The 19267-nt window shown below is 38.7% G+C and overlaps 1 pseudogene; it reads left to right on the top strand.

Annotated features, from left to right (window-relative positions):
- Positions 1-12549: 12549 nt before the first annotated feature.
- LOC119236758 (calreticulin-like) overlaps positions 12550-19267 on the top strand; it is a 38903-nt pseudogene continuing 32185 nt past the window's right edge.

Genomic DNA, 19267 nt, shown 5'->3' with positions numbered 1-19267 from the left:
CTATTACTAAGGTAATAAAAAATGGTTAAATATAACTATATAATATAACTAAAGGTTTTTATAAAAATGTTATAAACCCACTGCAGCAAATCGGTGGGGGCTGCCCCTGGTCTCAATAAGCAGCTGCCTGGACTTTTTCTCCAGTGTTGGGAATCACTGGCAAGTCTCTACTGCCTTCCTGCTGTGGAGGACTGAACTGTTTTGGTTCATTCTAGGAAAAAAGTTTTATTTCCCTATATTTTTTCTGAATTTTAAAGTCTAAATTGTCTAAGGTAAAAACTTCTAAGTTACTTTGATTTGCTAACAAGCTATACAAAATGCTTATTGGTTGAATAAAAGTTTTTAAATTTACTTATTGGACCTGTAAAAGGTTAAGTTTCTTGTTAAAATTAATTAACCTTAAAAATTTAAAGTAATAATACAAACATATTTGAGCTAAATTCAAACCTCAAATTTTAATAAAAGCCTAAAAATAGGCAAACTGTAAAAATTTCCCTCTTCTCCTGTTATCAAAATAACAGTGTTTTTTGTTATAATATATACTTGCTCTCAATATAATAAAACACTGACAACCTAAAGTCAAAAAATCACTTCTTAAAAATATAAACTCAAAAAATATTCTCTTATCTCAAAAAGTTAGTAAAAACTGCCTGATGGTTGTGGTCTCAAGCCCAACGTCTTTGATAATAATTAATATTAAATACTTATTCTCTACACAGTTTTTAACTCATTAAAAAACCTCAGTGACATCACAAAAATTAATAAAATAACTCTCTCTCTTAAAATATATACATATGGCCAAAATTTTAAATGCATATCAAGAGATCTCTGTATCTGTTTGTCTGTCTTTGTGTTTTGTGTTGTTTTATTTTGTTTTGTTTTTTATCTCTAGAGAACTAATTATAAACGGCACCTATATAAATTTTCATAAAAACAAATCTTATAATCACAATCATTTTTGGTAAACGAGAACTAGTTCAAATTTTATAATTCAAAGCATATATGCCTTAAAATTATGTTAAGTATTAATAATTTGCTTTGTTTAGATGTGTTTATTTCAAAAGTCTGGTATAAAAGGTATTTTTGTCTTTCTTATTAAGTCACCCGTATGTAAAAAAGGTACAAAGCTCTAATTTTTTTTGTTTCCTTTTATTAATTTGTCTAATGCTTGTTTAATAACGCTAATTCACCCATCTGGTTCCTGATAAATTAAACCAACACCTTGGTTCCTCCTCTTCACTGACTGAAACCTGAAAAGTCACAAATCACCCACTTCTTCACCACTTCCAATGGGACTCGTGCTTACTTGAACTTTTTCGTCTTTTTTGCTGCTGTGAACACTATCCAGCTTTTCAGCACCAGACAACATATCTACGCCTTATGGAAATACAATCTTCGTGCCTGCGTTGGGTACCCCTATGCATTGCTTTTTGGATCTGCCGACACAATGACCATTTCCCGCCACGGAAATTCCTATTCTGTTACCTGTTCTCATTGTGTGTTGTCTAATTGTCTGACTCCTGATATTGTTCATAATTTTTCTACTATGGTTATGTTAAAAAGACCTTCTTATGTTATGTTACCTGTTGATTTACAAGATACCCCATGGTTTGACAATTCTGCTTTGCAAATTATTCAGGAATTCAATGCCTTAATTCGTCCTAAACATTTTGTTGCTGCACTTTTTCTAGGTATTTTACCTTTAATTGTTATTGTAACTTCTCTTACTGTTTCTTCGGTAGCTCTGGTTCAGGAAGTTCATACTGCCCATCATGTTAATGATCTCACTAGAAATGTGTCTCTGGCTTTGGCCACTCAACGGGATATGGATCAGAAAATAGAACAAAAATTAAATGCTTTGGAAGAAACGGTCTTGGCTCTTGGTGAGGAAGTTCAACTTATTAAGAGACGGATGTCAACCCATTGCCATGTTCAATTTTGTTTTATCTGTGTGACCCCTAAAGTCTATAATTCTTCCCTTAATTGGAATCTTACCAAAAATCATTTATTAGGCATTTGGCAGGACAATGATCTTTCTCATGATATTTCCACTTTGCAATCTGAGATTTCTGCTATCAGTCATTCTCATCTCTCTGAACCTTAGACGTCTTCCTTTGCTCAATCGTTTGCTGAGTCCCTGCAGTCTCTCACTCCGTCACATTGGCTTCACTTTCTGATTGCTTTTGGCATTCTTGCTCTAATGGTTCTTGTTCTTTGTGCCTGTCTTCCCATCATTTCTCGCCTTTTGGTGAAGACGATTTTTGGAATAAAACGTGACATGTACGCCATGCAGCTTAAACTTAAAAATAAAGGGGGAACTGCGGCAGCCTCTGCCGCTGAACGCCAGTGAACTTACTGGAAAGAGGGAGGCTTTCACTCAGACACATCAGAGTGAGTAAGACCCCCCTCCCCTGTGCGCTGGACTGGACAGTCAATGACGGGTAAGATCGGGGGCAGACTAAAGAAGGCATTGGCCAGCCTCATGTCTGTGACTCCTGACGACCTAAGACAGGCGCAGTCCCCGAGGGGCTTCATCATGATAAACTTTGGCGTTCAGATCAAACAAGGCACACATGCCTATAAGCCTAATTTAGGCAACAAGCCCGCAGTAATTAACCCCTCCTTTGATGGAAACAAGGCTGCTAAGAACGTCACCTGCAAACAAGCCTGATGGAATTACCTACAAAGCAGTTTTACCATTAATCAAATAGCCATTGTTTCAGAATAAGTAGCAACCTAGCAACCTGTCTATAATCATACTACTTTTTCACTTACTTTGCTTTTTCCTTATATGTGTACAATCAGTTTCAGGAAATGCATGATAAAGAAAATAGTGTGTGGCAATGGTAGTTTTATAATAATCATAATACTTCTCACATGAGACAACACCATAAAAATCAAAATGCTTACGTAGAGAATATATTGCTCGTGATCACTAAAAGTAGAAGGTGCCAGTAGGTAAATATTAATGCTTTCTGATCATTGTGGTTTTGGGATACGAATCAAGAAAAGCTGGCTTAAAGAATGCTGTTCAGTGTAGGCAAAAATGATTGTGTAGATTCAGTACCTGGAGATTGTTTACTGTGCCATGTCATGGAACAGCGATCACATGCACATGAATAATGAAGTAGATGTCTTATGCCTTACAAAGTATTTTATGCTGAGAAAGAATTAAATTGTATGAAATCATCTATTGTTGGAAATGGTATAAAAGTGTATGATGATTTTGAGCAAATTACATTCAGATCTTCACTCTTGAAGTGTGTCTGTCTGTCATTTGTGTGTCTGTCTGTCATTTATGCGCCGATTCCTTGAGCATCCTCACAGTTTCTCAAATCCTGAGACAGTCCTGCAATTATATTGAGTTAACTTTGGTTTACAACATTGTGTATGATTTAGGGGTATAGGTTCATACATCTTCTGATGTCTGTTACCACATCACACCATCCAAGCACCAGTTATTCTCCACCATATTCCATTGAGCCCCTCCCACTTCTCTTCCAGGCCCCCACTTTCCCTCTCTGGTAGCTTCAAATCTGCATTCAGATGTCTAGAATTTGTTTCAGTTTAGTTTGTCTGTTCCTTTGATTTGCTTCTTTATATTCCAATATGGGTGAAATCAGCTGACATTTGTCTTTCTCTTTCTGACTTATTTCACTTAGTATAATCCCTTCCGGTTCCACCCACGTTGCTGCAAATGGTGGGGTTTCCTTTTTTATAGCTGAGTAGTATTCCATTGTGTAAATATGTGATAGCTTCTTTACCTATTTATAAGAACTTTTGGATCTACTCTCATAGAAACTTTCAAACATACAATCGGTATTGTTAATAGTGGTAACCATGCTGAGCATTACATACCAGAACTGATTTCATCTGGTAGCAATAAGTTTTTACTTTTCAGCCACTTACACTCTGTTTCCCCCTTTCACCCCACTGTAGCCCACCTTTGATAACCACCAATATGTTCTTTGTTTCTATAAATTCTACTTTTTTATAGATTCCATATATAAGTGCAATCATGCAATTTTATCTTTGATTTATTTCACTTAACATAATGCCCTCAAGTTTCATACATCTTGTCCTAAGTGCCAATATTTCTTATTAATATTCCATTAAATATATATAATCAAGTCTTCTTTATCCATTAATCATTATCAATGCCACTTAAGCTGTTTCCATGCCCTGACTATTATAAATAAAGCTGCAATGAATATGGATGTGCAGATGTCTCTTTGAGGTTTGATTTAATTTCCTTTAGCTATATACCCAGAAGTTGGTTTGCTTGGATAACAAGGTAATTCCATTTTTATTTTTTCAGGAATCTCCATACTGTTTTTTATAGTGGCTGTACCAATTTATATTCTCACCCACAGTGCACAAGTGTTTCCTTTTCTCTATATCCTTTCCAGCTCTTGTTACCTTTGTACTTTTTGATGATAACCATTCTAAAAGGTGTGAGAGGAATAATATCTCATAGTTTTTATTTGCATTGCTCTGATGATTACTAACGTTGAGTACTTTTTTATGTACATATAGCTTTTTGGGAACAATGTCTATTCAGATTCTTTGTTTTTAAATTGGATTACTTGATTTTTTGCTATTGAGTTTTATTAGTTCCTTATATTTTTTGAATATTAGTCCTTATCAGGTATGTGGTTTGCAAATATTTTATCTCATTCTGTAGCTTGCCTTTTTCATTTTGTTAATGGTTTCCTTTGCTGTGCAGAAGCTTTTTCATTTGATATAGTCCTGCTTGTTTATTTTGCTGGTGTTGCTGGGACTTAGTAGGGTAAGGAAAAAATGTCAGGCTTTTCTGCCCTCCCGCCATCAGGATAGATGATGGATCCTTGCGGTCCTGAATGCATGCCTGATGGTGGGCACCTGGAATAGGGTGTGGGCATAGGTAGATGGGATTCACCTGGGCTGAGACTGGGCTTTTAAGGGCGGCGTCACGGGGACGCCAGCAGAAGCCGAAAGAAGCAGCCAAGAGAGAAGCAGAGAACGCCTGAGAGCCCAGATAGAGTGAAGACTTGCTGGGGGCTGGGAGGACTGCCAGCCTCCTGGCCCCCCGGCACCCTTGCCTGCTGTGTACCGGGTAAATCCCAATAAAAGACCTGCATAAAACCACTGAGGACTCTGACTCCTCCTTCACCCGGTCTGCATGGGATCTTAGAAAATCTGTACCGTGTCTGTTCCTGGCCTCTACAGACTTTATGTGTCATATCCAAAAATAATTGTCAAAACCAATGTCAAGAAGCTTTTCCTTATGTTTCCTCTGTAGATTTATGGTTTCAGGTCTTACATATAAACCTTTAATCCATTTCATTCTCTTGCAAGTGAATTTCCCAATTTCCTCAGAATAATTTTTTGAAGAGATCGTCTTTGCCTCTGTGAGTTTTCTTGGTTCCAGTGGAGTGAGGAGCAGGCATGCTTCATCCATTGTAACAAAAGGAAAAACAGAGACTATAGGTTGATGAGCAGAGAGATACCAGGAGTTGGTTGTTTGATGGTAGAGAAAGGAATGAACTTCCATCAGCTTCTAATTAAGAATGTGGTCTTGGGAATCACAGGGCTTGGGTTTTAATTCTGAGATCCATGACATAGTAACTATATAGACTTGGGCAAGTTTTCTAACTTCCCTGTGCCTCAGTTTCTCCATTTGTAACATGTGGATAATAGGTTGTTTTGAGGATTAAATGAGCCCATACATGTAAAGAGCTTAAAACAGTACCTGCTAGATAGTTAGCACTCAATAAGTATTGTTCTTACAATTTTTCCAAATGAATGTGGCATGAAAAAAGAGCAGAAGGTTTGAGGGCCTCCTTGTTGGCGCAAGGGGTTAAGTCTCAGCACTATGAAGCTATCCACAGCCATTGCAGCACTATCCCATCCTTGGCCAGAGAGCTGATCCACATGGCATAGCAGACCTCTCCTGTCTCACCCACTGCTTCCCTCAACAGTGTGTTTCAGTAGATCTGCCTGTTCTGCTCCCCACTCTGTCTCTGAAGAATCTTCTCACTGCCCCCCCACCTCCCACACATCTGGCCTACACCCAGCTTTTGTATGCATAAATAAATACATCTTTTTAAAAAAAAAAGCAAATAGTTTGAAAGAGTCATTTAAGAATGAGGAAGCAATAGAAGTGGAGTGAGTTGTTGGGCAATGTTGCATGCCTATTTAAGATTTATAGTCATGGAATTACAGTGAGACCAGTCAAGAGAGATATCAGCTTTTCTTCAACAATGTCACACTGTTCAGAAATAACCTTGAAGTATATAGAGAGCTGGCTTTACCCCAAGACAAATGAAGGGAGAGAAAGACAATTAAATTCACCAAGATACCCAAGGGTGTTATTATAATTACAGGTTATTATACCTCGTTTGGGTAAGGAAGGGAGAAAATGATGAATTGCCCTTCTTTTTTAAGGTCAAGGAAGTGTTGGAGTGGAAGTACATGACCTAGAAAGGTACGAAGTGGTGGTCAAAAGATGGGACTCCTGAAGTTGAGGTTCTGAAAGTGAACAGTTTTCAAGAGGTCAGAAACTAAAATATGACACAGGCATGTATAATTGACGTCAGGTAGAGCGATATATTTGGAGGATAGAGAAGTTAAGAACAGAGAAGCAAAAGAGTTGTAAAATATTGTGCAAGTACAGGTTGAGGTCATACAACATCATGACAGATTTATATATATATATATATATATATATGGCCTAAAAAATAAACATGATTAAGTATATATATATATATATATATATATATATATATATATATAAAGGGACAGAGACAAGGAGCTAAAGTCATTGAATGAGGGCTAATGCCCAGAGGGTATTTAGATGTCAACAATAAAGCAGAATAGTAGGTGATAAAATGGAATAGTAAAAACTTAAAGGTTTATGAAGGAGGTAGGAAGGGAAAAGCTTTAGAGGCAGCAAAGGGCAATTAGTCCTTATACCACCATTTAAGACAGAGAATAACACCTTATTTAGCTCCTGAGATAAATAACTTAAAAACCCAAGAAACTGTCCAAGTTCACAGTTACTGTCCAAGTTCACAGTTACTAAATAACAATTATATCATTCAACACAGAATTACTGAGCCCATCCTATGTGTCAGACACTGTAGTAGACACTAATATTACACAGGAGAGTACAATCCCTCCCCTAAACATAAGAGAGCCTAATACAAGAGTATATAAACAATGACAAGGCAGTGTAATAAGTACTTTATATTTCTTCCTCTAATCCAATGCTTTTTCCACTGAATTCTCTCTCAAGACCCCTAAGTAAATAAACATTTAATTAGCACCCCCCACAATATAAGATATCATAGAAGATGCTGGGAAGGATATGTATTTACTGTTTTGTCTACCATTCAAATATAATATTCATTAAAATAGAGATTTTGCTTGTTTTGCTCAGAACCATTTCCCCTCCATCCAAAAAGTACCTAAAATATGGGTGGGGCTCCATAGTATTTATTGAAAGAATGCTCTCCCTTCCCTTCCAAAGAGTTTATGGATTAAATTCCACAATTTCATGTATTAAAATGGTATAGAGCAAAAGACACTGATATATGGATGTATATGTATGCAATCCCAGCCCCCGGAGTTTCTAGCCTAATGGGAAGGATGGGCCACACACACACAAGTCAGAGGAAAGTGAAAATCATCAGTGTACAAAGAAAATGCAATTGCAAGTCATAGAAAAGCAAGATCTGGGAGAAACAATTGGTGAAGCAACAGAGGTACGTCTTAGGAAAAGGCCATTAACATTGAAAGACTATCACATAAGATGTTTCTTAAACTCAACCATCGAGCAAACCTACTGGAAATTTGAGTTCTTCACACTATTGATTGCAAACAGCAGATTGGTCTTCTTTAAGGAATTCCACTGATCTCAGTAAACATGAGGAGTATTTTATTTATCCTTATTTTCAATATTTTCCCATAAGAGTCAGCATAATGGCATTGGAAGAACTTAACCCTCAAATTAAAAACATGAGGATAAGATATCCTACTTCTGTCATTCTGGCTATGGGACTTTGGATAAGCCTTTGTAACACTGAAATTCCTCTTCTGTAATCACACAGGTAATCACCCCTATCTAAGGAGTAAAGAGTATATATCTAAAGGGGATGGCAGTAAATGAAAGTCACTTTCCAGTTTTCCACTTCCTTTCTTTTTCCTGGGATAGCCTCCTGAGTACACACTGCAATTCAACACACTTTGTTGAGGACAAAGCACATGTTTGGCACCTTCCAGAAAACTAAAGATTAAAAGACATAATTCCTGTTCAGGAGCTAACCAGCGGTGGGAAACATAAATGCAACTGAGTGCAACACAAAGACACTTTCTTCTGGGATTTTTTTTTTCTTTAATTCCACCACTTCTTATGACTGTACCAGGAGTGCAAACTGCATTATCACATTTAATCATCATAATAACCTTAATCTCCATGTTTTACAAAAAAGGAAACTGAGTGAGATTCAAAGAAATTAACCAACTTGCCCAGGCCTTATAGTATTAATAGGTGAACATCTGAATACATATAAATACATTTCTGTCTTTTCATTATGCTACATGGCCTTCCCAAAACACACTACACACTTCTCATAGAAACTTGATGTTCAAGCAACACCATTCAACAGAAAGTTTCATGTTGCTAACATCTTTTGGGATAAACACAATGTTGGTATCTTGAAATATCATGATTCAGAGTTAAAAGATCTACATAATGTTAATTGTCATCTGAAATGATGTGGTCCACTGAACTGACCTATCAAGTTCCAAAAGTTGGGCTAAGTGCTATCACCTAAATTTATCCTTTAATCCCCACAACAATCCTTTTAAGATTTGTATAATTACACCCATTTTAGAGATGAGAACACTTGGACACAAAGCTATTAGTGACTTGCCAAAGATGATACAGCTAGTAAACAGAAAAACTAGAGTTAGAATGGAGATCTTTTCACTCTCAGATTCATTTCACCCAGCTGCAAGCTATATTTGCATTGTGTGCAATAGCAACATGTTGCACATATTGGGCCTGATACAGGCTGCAGCATCAACTTCTAAATCAGTTTTAGCTTTTATTAGGATATCAAGAGTTAGCAGGTTCTACTTAGCTTTAAATATCAAAATACAGATCAGCAGGAAGAGCCAAGAGCAAGGTCTCCTAAGACCACATCCAGTTGCAAGGCACTTTGTCTATATTCTACACCAAGTGTCAAACTACATGCTTTAGATCATCAGCTAAAATTAAACATGGTGGAGACACATTGTCTCTCATTCCTACATTCCTCAGTTACTGGCTTCTCATGGAATGACGTGTCAGCTGAAGTGCAGCAGAAAATGAGGATTCAACTCAGAATCAGAAGGTAGAGTTGATGTTAACCATTCAACATTATAAACTCATCAAGGACTGGAACTGGGATTAACTCATTCTGCTGCTTAGAATATTAATAAATGTTATGCGAAAGAAGTGATTTTTAAAAGATGATTCTAGAAAAATAATAAAAATAAAAGGTCATTCTGGGAGCAAAACTGAGAACAAGTCATGGAGGCAAGAAGACAAACTAAGAGTCTTAAACTGGTCAATGACAGCAGGATGAAGAGTGCACTGTATATTTGAGAAACATTGGGAAATGAGATTTCAAAACTCACAATTTTAATATTTGTAGAATTTCTATGTCTGATAAAATTGCTATTTTGCTTCAACTTTTCTCATTCCTTCTCTTTGAGGACATCTTTTTTAAAGATTGATTTATTTTATTTATTTATGCATACAACTGCTAGGGTAGAGGCCAGAGGTGTCAGGAGGAGGGGAGAACAGAGAACAGAGGGGGAAGCAGAACAGGTAGATCTACTGGCGTGAGACAGGAGAGGTCTATTGTGCCATATGTGGGTTACCTCCCTGGCTGGGGATCCAACTCCTGCTGGCCATAGCTTGATAGCGCTGATACTTAACCCTTGTGCTACCAGGGAGGCCACCTCAAAACACTTGTAATTTTGGGCCTCCCCGGTGGCACAGCGGGTTGAGCGCCATGCTGTGAAGCTGTCCACAGCCTCTGCAGTACGGGTTGGATCCTGGCCGGCTGGCAAGAATCCCACATGGCACGGCAGACCTCTCCTATCGCGCCTGCTGCTCCCCTCAGCAGTGTATTTCTGTTGTCTGACTGTTCTGCTCCCTGCTCTGCCTCTGTTGAATCCTCTCACCCTCCTGCGCCTCTGGCCTTGTACCCCAGCTCTTGTATAAAAATAAATGAATCTTTAAAAAAAAAAAAAACACTTGTAATTTTGTATCCTACTTAGTCTTCTGAGTGCCAAACACTCTTTCTTTGTTAAGATTCCTGAGGAGTTTTTTCTTTTACAGTAGAAAACAAACCTCACCTTCAGCCCTGAAAAACAAACAAAAACCCCAAAACTGCTCACTAAACAATAGAATAAATAGAATCTGGTGGAACTGAGCTTTCTAACTTGTGTAACTAAATGATTAAGTAATCAAGTTCTGTTTGGTTTTTTAAGGAAGAACAAAGATGGCTTATGTTTCTCAATGTGAAGTTTCCTTCCCTTACACAGATGTACAGAAATGTGATTTTTTTTTTTTCAGTTTCTACCAAAAACGATTTCTAACTTTCCCACAAGATTGTTGGTGCAAATTGTTTTATGATGCATTCTGTTGTTACTATTTTGGTGACTTCTCTTCCTAAACTTCCCACCAACTTCTTTTTGTTATTGCTGTTATTGTTGTGCTGTGTCTTAATTGGTATTTGTTGCGCATCAGGTAAAACATTTACAAATGTTGTCTCCTCAAGGGAAAACAGACACCTACAAAAACTTGGCTGTCCTTTGCTGGGGAAACAGAAAATCAAACTGGGAAAAGCAAAATAAGACATAGCTTATTTTGTCCACAAACAATTTCCAACTCTTTCCCTGCCTTTTCTTCCAGGTAGAGTGTAAGAAAGTGAAATATCAAGTTTGAGACAATGCTGCTATGAATTTGAGCCCTAAGGGAGCTGGGAAAGGGCGAGATATATTTTAGGAGATGGAGGCTCTGTAAGTTGTTCTAAAGAGAGAAAAAAAATGCACTTCTGCCTTTCCCTTCTGATGCCCCCTAGAGTCCCATATACCAGCTACCCTGGACTTCAAAGATTTCACAAACATCCCCCCACCCTCTGGTGGAACTGATCTCGCATTCTTTGTGCCCCACTGTTGCTGATAGGCTGGGTTCTTGCGTTCTAGCGATTCAGGAATAATTACTGATACACCGGACTGAAGGTTAGCCAGCTCAGGTTTATTGCAAGAAAGACTTCTGACAACAGGAGGGGATCCAAGGGAGTAGCCCCTTCCTGTTGGGGATAGGTTTACTTTTGTAATCACTCATGGGGGCTTTCCCAGCTCTGGTACTTTTCCACTACCCCCACTTTGCCACCCAGAGATATGGGTCTCTATATGCCTCTTGTGGTTACCAGCTTCTGTCTGCTAGCTCTGTGGCTTGCAGCCTTTGCCTGTCAGCTTTCTGCTCTCTCAAGCACCCAGCCTCAGTCTGCTATCGTAGAGCCGGCCCTTGCCAGTCAACTTGTAGCCACGTCTTGCAGGCCAGCTCCCTAGCCAGCTCGTTCTCTCCTCCCTCATCACCTCTACTCTGAACAAACTTCCAGCTGAGAGTCTAGGACTCTAATTGCATCACAGCACCTGAAGGCCCCTCTTGGCAGTGGGCATTTGAGGACTCACTCTTATGTGTATCTACAGACTTAGCTCATGTCTGATATGGACAGCATGGAACAGTGGAAGCATTTGGCTGCACAGGGCAATCTGGATTAAAGGACTAGGGGTAATTGGTTTGCTGAAAACACAGTTTTTACTTATATTTTGTATCTATTTGGTTTAATCTGTTGGAGTTAATAGAGATTAAGGGGCTAAATCTCCTAACCCATACTCCTCAGCAAATGGTAATCAAATAGCTTCTTTACACTCTCCTTGTAGTGGAGGGTTATATTATATTCCCAATATATATTATATCCCCAGTGTGAAAATACCTCTGGATCTTAGCACCCTCCATTGATTATGAACTCTTGAAGGATAAGAGAATCCTCTTATTCATTTCAAAATCCCAAGTACCTAGCACAAGAAATGGCAAAATGCCATTGGAGGACAAAAGCATAAATGAATTTTTACAAAAATGAAATCAATCAATAAATAAAATAAATGTTTACAAAAACAGTGGACCAGATTTGCCCTCAGACCACTATAGTCTGCTGATCCCTGACCTAGTATATGATGAATTTAACAATAAATATTTAATGGCTTTATTTTGAATGTGGAATGTAATAGTAGACGCAGGATTTATATCTGATTATATTATATAGCAGACACTACTGGTTTCTTTCCTTATTTTTCTTGGCATCTAGTTCTACATACTGAAACTGTAATTGTTGCGGGGAATAACTACAATTCTTTGCTTGAAGCATTTGTTTTTTCCTTTCTGGCCAGAGAACATACTTGGCTTGTGTCCAAACTGGGAACGTCAATGATTTAATGTCACCAGAAGCAGCCTTGAACTTAATGATGGATGGTAAGTTAGTGGATAATGCACCAGCTTCCTCATCACTTTATTGGGATAACCTGAATGTGTCTATACTCTCAGAGTTCCCCAGCATAATGAGCTCCAGTCGGCTACCATGGTAACTAGCTTGATAATACACATTTTTGGCTTTCTTCACTTTCCTGTCCCACTACCCTACTCCTACCTAAGTTTCCTGATATCATGTCCTAAATAAGTTAATTGCATTCCAATCTCAAACCAAGACGTACACTCATTCTATTGCAGCACAGCGTTTAGCCAGATTTACCCTGCTAACATGTTTTTGTTGCCTGTGAAGAGTAATATATAAATTATTAGTACTCCTTAAATATTGGCACAGACTAATTTTACTGTCATCAAAAAAAAAAAAAAAGAAGAAGAAGAAGAAAGAAAGAAAAAGAAGAAAATAAAAGAGGGCTCTGAGAGACAGGAACGTAGACTAGCTGTGTGACCTTGGTCAAAACACTTAACCTCTCAAACAAAGAGATTTTGTTTGCTTTCTGGGAAATATGGGCAAAATCATTCACTTCACTGCATTTTTGGGAAGGAAAAATAAGACAAGGAATTAAAATTTTTCCACCAAAAAAGTCCTCTAAATGCAGCTTTAAGACAGTTCTCTCTCGAAGTCTAAAAATTTTCTCCTCTTGTCTTCATTCTCCTTGATCTCAGCTAATTTATTTCATTATATCTGTAGATAATGTTATTCCTGATACTATCTTTTTCATCATCATTTTAACCTGCATGTAGTTTGTTTTCTCATTTATACTGCTAGCTTTTAAGAGCAGAGATTTTTTTTAATGCTTATTTGTAATTGAGTACAAAATATATTTTAAGTGATTTGTGATTGCAAAGTGCTTTGTCATTCATCTCATTCCATCAGGACGTTTTGAGTACCCACCATATGCCAGTTATTGTACAGGCACTGAAGACACAAAGGGAAGTAAGATTTGGTCTCTGATTCAAGAGTTTAGTTAAGGAGACAGATTGTGACGGTATATAAATAATTTACCACAAAGTGAGACTTATGTTGGTTAGTGGTTTGACGGACGGACTTTGAAAGAGTTCCAATAATGGAAAAATTGATTTGCTGGAGAGAGACAACCGGCAAAATTGAATTCCAATTCCACCCCTGCCTTTTACTAACAAGGGGACTCTGGCCAAGATCACAGGTGCTTCTAGATCACAGGTGCTTAACCTGGGAACTGCGGCTGAGAATTCCTTCCACTCAAAATTGCTCTAAGGATTAAATAAGATGATAAAGCAAAGGATCTAGCATAGTGCTTTGCATAACTGGCGTCTAACACCAGTTCTTCCCTTCTTTCTAGGGAAGGTGTTTCCTAAAGGAAATAGCATTTGATTGGAATTTACCAACTTGAAGCCTGTGCTTTCATACTTGAGGAGAAAGTAACTTGCAGAACAGCTATTAGGAGTAAGCACTTTTGCTTGAGTTTCCCAGAACAAAGAGAGGAAGAATATGGCAAAGAGAACAGGATAAGTAGAGACACAACAGCTTGAAGCCCTTTGTGTACTGTGCTTTTGGGAAATGACCTTTCCTTCTGGATGCCTTGGGGCAAGTGGAACCAGTGATTTTTTTAGAGGGGGATTTTTAGAGAGGGAGACCTGGGCTGGATTGGATAATTGTTTGAAGGTTCTTTTTCCTTTTGAAATCTAGTTTGGTGTTTAAATAACCAACTAGCCCTGAAGAACCTCAGATACACTGTCTTTAAACAGAAAGTAATTGTCACAGAAACACAGGGTTTCAACCCGTAAGTGGGAACATACACAATATCTAACTTCCTTCTAATTCCCAAGACTACACCACAACTTCCAAAATGGGCCTTAGCTCATAATTTATGAACTTTGTAGCTTTGTAATTAGATATGCAGGGAATTTAGAGACACATGGCAATACTGGTACAATTCCTTGTACATACAAATACACCATACAGGAATCTAAAATTGATGCTTTTAACACTCCACTTTCCTATTTATAATACTAGCGATAGATTTTCTTTCAAATGCTATTAATGGACCCAGGGGATGGATGCAATGACAAATAAAAAATTATAAAGCATGTGAATTGATCGACCACACAGTCCTTCCAGATCTGAATTCCTGTTACAGTCAGCATCTGTGCCACACACTCTTGATTTCTGATGAATATTATGTATGTCCTGAAGTGTTCTCAAGATATCTGATGAAAGAAATCTGATAGTTATGAAGTACATTCTGCATTCTGGTACTGTTTGCATAATCTCACATTCATTTTATTGAGTGCTTACACCATCCAATTGCTCTCAATACATAGTAGAGAACAAATCAGATTTGGTTTCTGTCCTCATGAACCTTCTTCATATCTCAAATAATCCTTATAAAAGCACCTCAAAACTGGAATTATAAAGAGAAAGAAATGAGAACTAGGTGAGGTCAGTAATTGGTCCCAGAGCCAACTTATCCAGTAGGAGCACTAGGCACAGTGCTTAGGGCTCAAAAAGTATTTTAATGAATATAATAGTGATAATGAATAAATAATGACCCCAGCCTGCATTATACTTGTCTTTATGCCAATGCAGTCTTAAATATATCATCAAATAATTTTTTTATAAAGGAAGGGGCCAATGAAGGCAAAAGCACCTAGTCATAATATATAATAATATGGTCCTGATGGGCTATAGATCACATCACTGGTAAGGAACAGAACAAGGTCTGGCTAGCCCCAATATATTGGACATCCCTTTTTGATGAGTCGCATCTAGAGGATTAGCACTGTGCCTTTATTCCTCTTCTTGTGCATGATAGGGGTAGCTCAATGAGTGCCAAATTAAATTAAATTGAGTCACCCAAAAGTGCTTTATATAGTGAACAATTGATTGTACATTCTTACAAATTGAAGAAATGCTTGTGGATGCTGCAAAAAATCACATGGGCCTTTCCCATCTGGAAAAAATGTATAAATGATGTCTAAGCATTTTATCAATTTATAGAATTTTTGGAGCAAAAGATTAGAACAGACATCTTTCTTTACTTGCAAAGATACTTGTCTTATATTCTATGTCAGACTGACAAATCTCTGATGTTAGAATTAAATCCTAAAAATAAATATGATTGTGTATATAATAATAAAAACTTTAAAAGTTACTCTTCACTTAGCATTCATTCTGCTAGGAATATAAAAACAGAGAAATGTCAATGCCCTTGAGAAGTACATGGTCAACTTATTCTATTTGTTTCACAATAAATGAACAGACTCTGTGAGAATGTTACCAAAGTGGTACAGATGATTCCAGTTTATCAGAATTGAAACATAATATAATTTCTCACATTGCCAGCATAACAATGGTGGAGGTAATAAGAGAGAACTCTGAGTGCTCATCCTGTCAAAGTCCTTTTAAAATACACTAGTGCCCAGAGCAGTGGTTCTCAACTGGGACCAATTTTGCACATACACTCCAAGGAGTATGTTTGGCAATGTCTGGAGACATTTTTAGTTATAACAACTGTTCGGAGATGCTGTTGGCATCTAATGAGTAAAAGCCAGGGATGCTGCTAAATAAACACCATACAATGCAGAGTTTAGCACCCTCCTCCCCAATAAAAATTTATCTGGTCCAAAATGTCAGTAGTGTTGAGACTGACAAACCCCAGCTGGATTTGCTTGGCAAATCCAAACTCCCTCTAACATTCAAAGCCTGGACCAGTTTCGTCCTTTTCACTTTATCTCCTTGTGATCTGTCTTTCTGGAGCAAAAGATTAGAACAGACATCTTACTTTATTTGCAAACAAAGATACTTGTATTCTATATGTCAAATCTCTGACAAATCTCTGATGTTAGAATTATATCCTAAAAATAAACATGATTGCATATATAATAAAAACTTTAAAATTTATTCTTCATTTAGCATTCACACTGCTAGAAACTGAGAATACAAAAACATGTAAGTGTGGATGCCCTTGAGAAGGATGCCCAAGAGAAAAGACCTCTTGATATGTCACAAAATTTGAGAGTGATTAAGCACTTGAGCTCTGTGGTGAGGCTGATGTGGCTGTTTACCCAATCATGGACATATACTGTCAATAACTAGAAATAACATAGAACCATTATAACAATATACTGTAATAAAAGTTATGTGAATGTGGTTTCTCTGCTCTCTTTCTCTCTCTGAAAATATAATTTAAAAAATTTTTAAAGATTTATTTATTTATGCATACAAGAACTGGGGTACAGGCCAGAGGTGCAGGGGGTGAGAGGATTCACCAGAGACAGAGTGGGGAACAGAACAGGCAGACTGACTGAAATACACTGCTGAGGGGAGCAGCGGGGGAGCCAGGAGAGGTCTGCTGCGCCATGTGGGTCAGCATCCTGGCTGGCCGGCAATCAAACTCGTGCTGCAGAGGCTGTGCACAGCTTCACAGTGCTGGGCTTAACCCCTTGGGCCGCCAGGGAGGCCCTCTCTGAAGATATCTTATTCTACATAATATTTTTGGGTGAGGAGTAATTGAAGTCTGGGCTCAGGGGAGACTACTGTATGTGAAATGCTTGGTGCTGTGCTTAGTACACAGTATGATAATCAATTAATGCTGGTACTACTTCTCTCTGAGCCTCACTCTTCTCACAATAAAGGAAGTAACACTGATTGTACAATACTGGATTGTTGTGGAAGTGATACTAACTTGCAAGGCTTTTCCTCCCTGGGTCTTTGCACATATATTCCTTTTGATTCTCTCTCCTGCTCTCCCTGTTTTTTTTTTTTTTTTGCCTGGCTAACCTCAGTGTTTCCTCCTCCAGGAAGCCTTCTCTGAGATCTTATGCTGGATTATGACCTCTTATGGGGCCCCTTAGGCCTTAGGTGTTTGTTAAAATAAACAGGCATCACACTATTACTGTTCTGCATATGCTCAGTAGAAGGAGAGAAGGATGGATGGATGGATGGATGGATGGATGGATGGATGGATGAATGGATGGATGGATGGACAGAAGGAGGGATGAAGAGACAGAGGGTTGACTGAGAAAGTAGGTAAGAGTATTTTGAAACCAGCTACATGAACATTGAATGGCAAACTTGTGCCACCCCAGGGACCAGCCTCAGCTGGCCCTGCCAATCCCACACTCCCTAGGGACCCTACTCTGTTGCTCCCTTAACATTTTGTTACTCCTCCCTGACCTCCAGTATTCTCAGTGCATGTTTGTTAACCATTGGCTGCAGACCTTATTGCCCCAAGGCCACTGATGAAAGTCAGTGAGGTGCAGGATGCAGGTGATCTCAGCCTCCACCCTAGGATCCAGACAGCAGAGCAGATCACCTGGCCAGAATAGCTCTCAGAAGCTGGGCACTGGGACGACAAGCTCCGTGAGATAAAGGGGCTGCAGCTGCTACTGCTAGTACTGATCCCCCGCATGCTGGGGGTGCTGGCCCTGGGCCAGGTCTACTTGAGGGAGGAGTTGAAAGTTGGGGGTAAGAGGCCCTACTGGGTGGGAGGGATGATAGACCAGACCTTACCTGCCCCTGCTCAGTCATCTAACCCAGAGGCCAAATCTCTGCTTATTCCTTCCTAGCTGTGAGACCCTGGGCAAGTAGCTTATTCTTGTCTGCACTTTAACTTCTTTCTCTGTAGAATGAGGATGACGATACAGATCTTGCAAAATTGTTCTAAGAATTAAATGAGATAAGGTATGTAAAGCATTGTTCCTAGTATTTAATTGATGTGCAATAATGATTATTCCCTTCATTCTAAAAACACAAGCAAGTGAAAACTCTAGAGGGGAAAAATGTGAGCCATAGTTTTGGTAATAATTTTTTATGTTCATAAGGTATCAGAGCTTGAAAAATCTCTTGCAGCCTCCTCCCTGGAATGGCTCAAGAACACCAGGGAATTATGTCAGGTATTACCTAAAGAAAGATATTTAGTGATACCATTTAAGCCCTCAAAATACTCTTTGTGTTTATGTGTGTGTGCATGTGTGTGTGTGTGTTTGTGTGTGTGCATGCATATGCAAATGTAAAATCTGCTCAATTCTTTGAGAGTACAGTTGATAGGGCAAGTTGCCTAGGAATCAGAACTTTTGGATTTGAGTCCATATTCCAACTTAAGAGTCTGGATAAGCTTCTTTTTTAAGCCTCAATTTCCCAGTCTGTGAGACAAGTGACATTGTGTTGAGAACAAAGAGTAGCGGTGGTGCAGAAGTATGAATACGCCTAGACAAGGGAACTGGACAGGAAGAGTTCAGGGAGGAGAAACCCATCAGATAAATAAGGATGTGACAGATAAATAAGGATGTGTAAGATCAACAAGGATGAGGAGAAGAGCATTCCAGTCAAGAAGGACAGCATGTACAAAGATCACATGTTTTCACAGAGCCTGAAGCGGCATCTTCAGGGAACTGAAAATGTGAAGTTGAGGATAGTTAAGGAGGGGATGGAGAGCAGGCCGGGTCTAGATCTAGGGGGCTGGGAGGCCATCTTTAGCTGAATAATGGGGAGCTAATGAAGGGGGTAAGGAGAGAAGAACCAAGATATGGCCTGTGTATTAAAAAGAGCATTTCAGGGTCTCCCCTAGTGGCGCAGGTGGTTGAACGCAGTGCTGTGAGGCTGTCCGCAGCCACTGCAGCGCCAGTTCGATCCCGGCAGGCCAGCAAGAATCCTGCATGGTGTGGCAGACCTCTCCTGTCTCGCCTGCTGCTCCCCTC

This window comes from Talpa occidentalis, unplaced genomic scaffold, assembly GCF_014898055.3.
Source record: "Talpa occidentalis isolate TD23 unplaced genomic scaffold, MPIMG_talOcc4v2.1 talOcc4.9, whole genome shotgun sequence".
In the NCBI taxonomy this organism is placed as follows: Eukaryota; Metazoa; Chordata; class Mammalia; order Eulipotyphla; family Talpidae; genus Talpa; species Talpa occidentalis.
The sequence above is the reverse complement of the archived record's forward strand: the minus strand, read 5'-3'. Positions and strand labels throughout refer to the sequence as shown.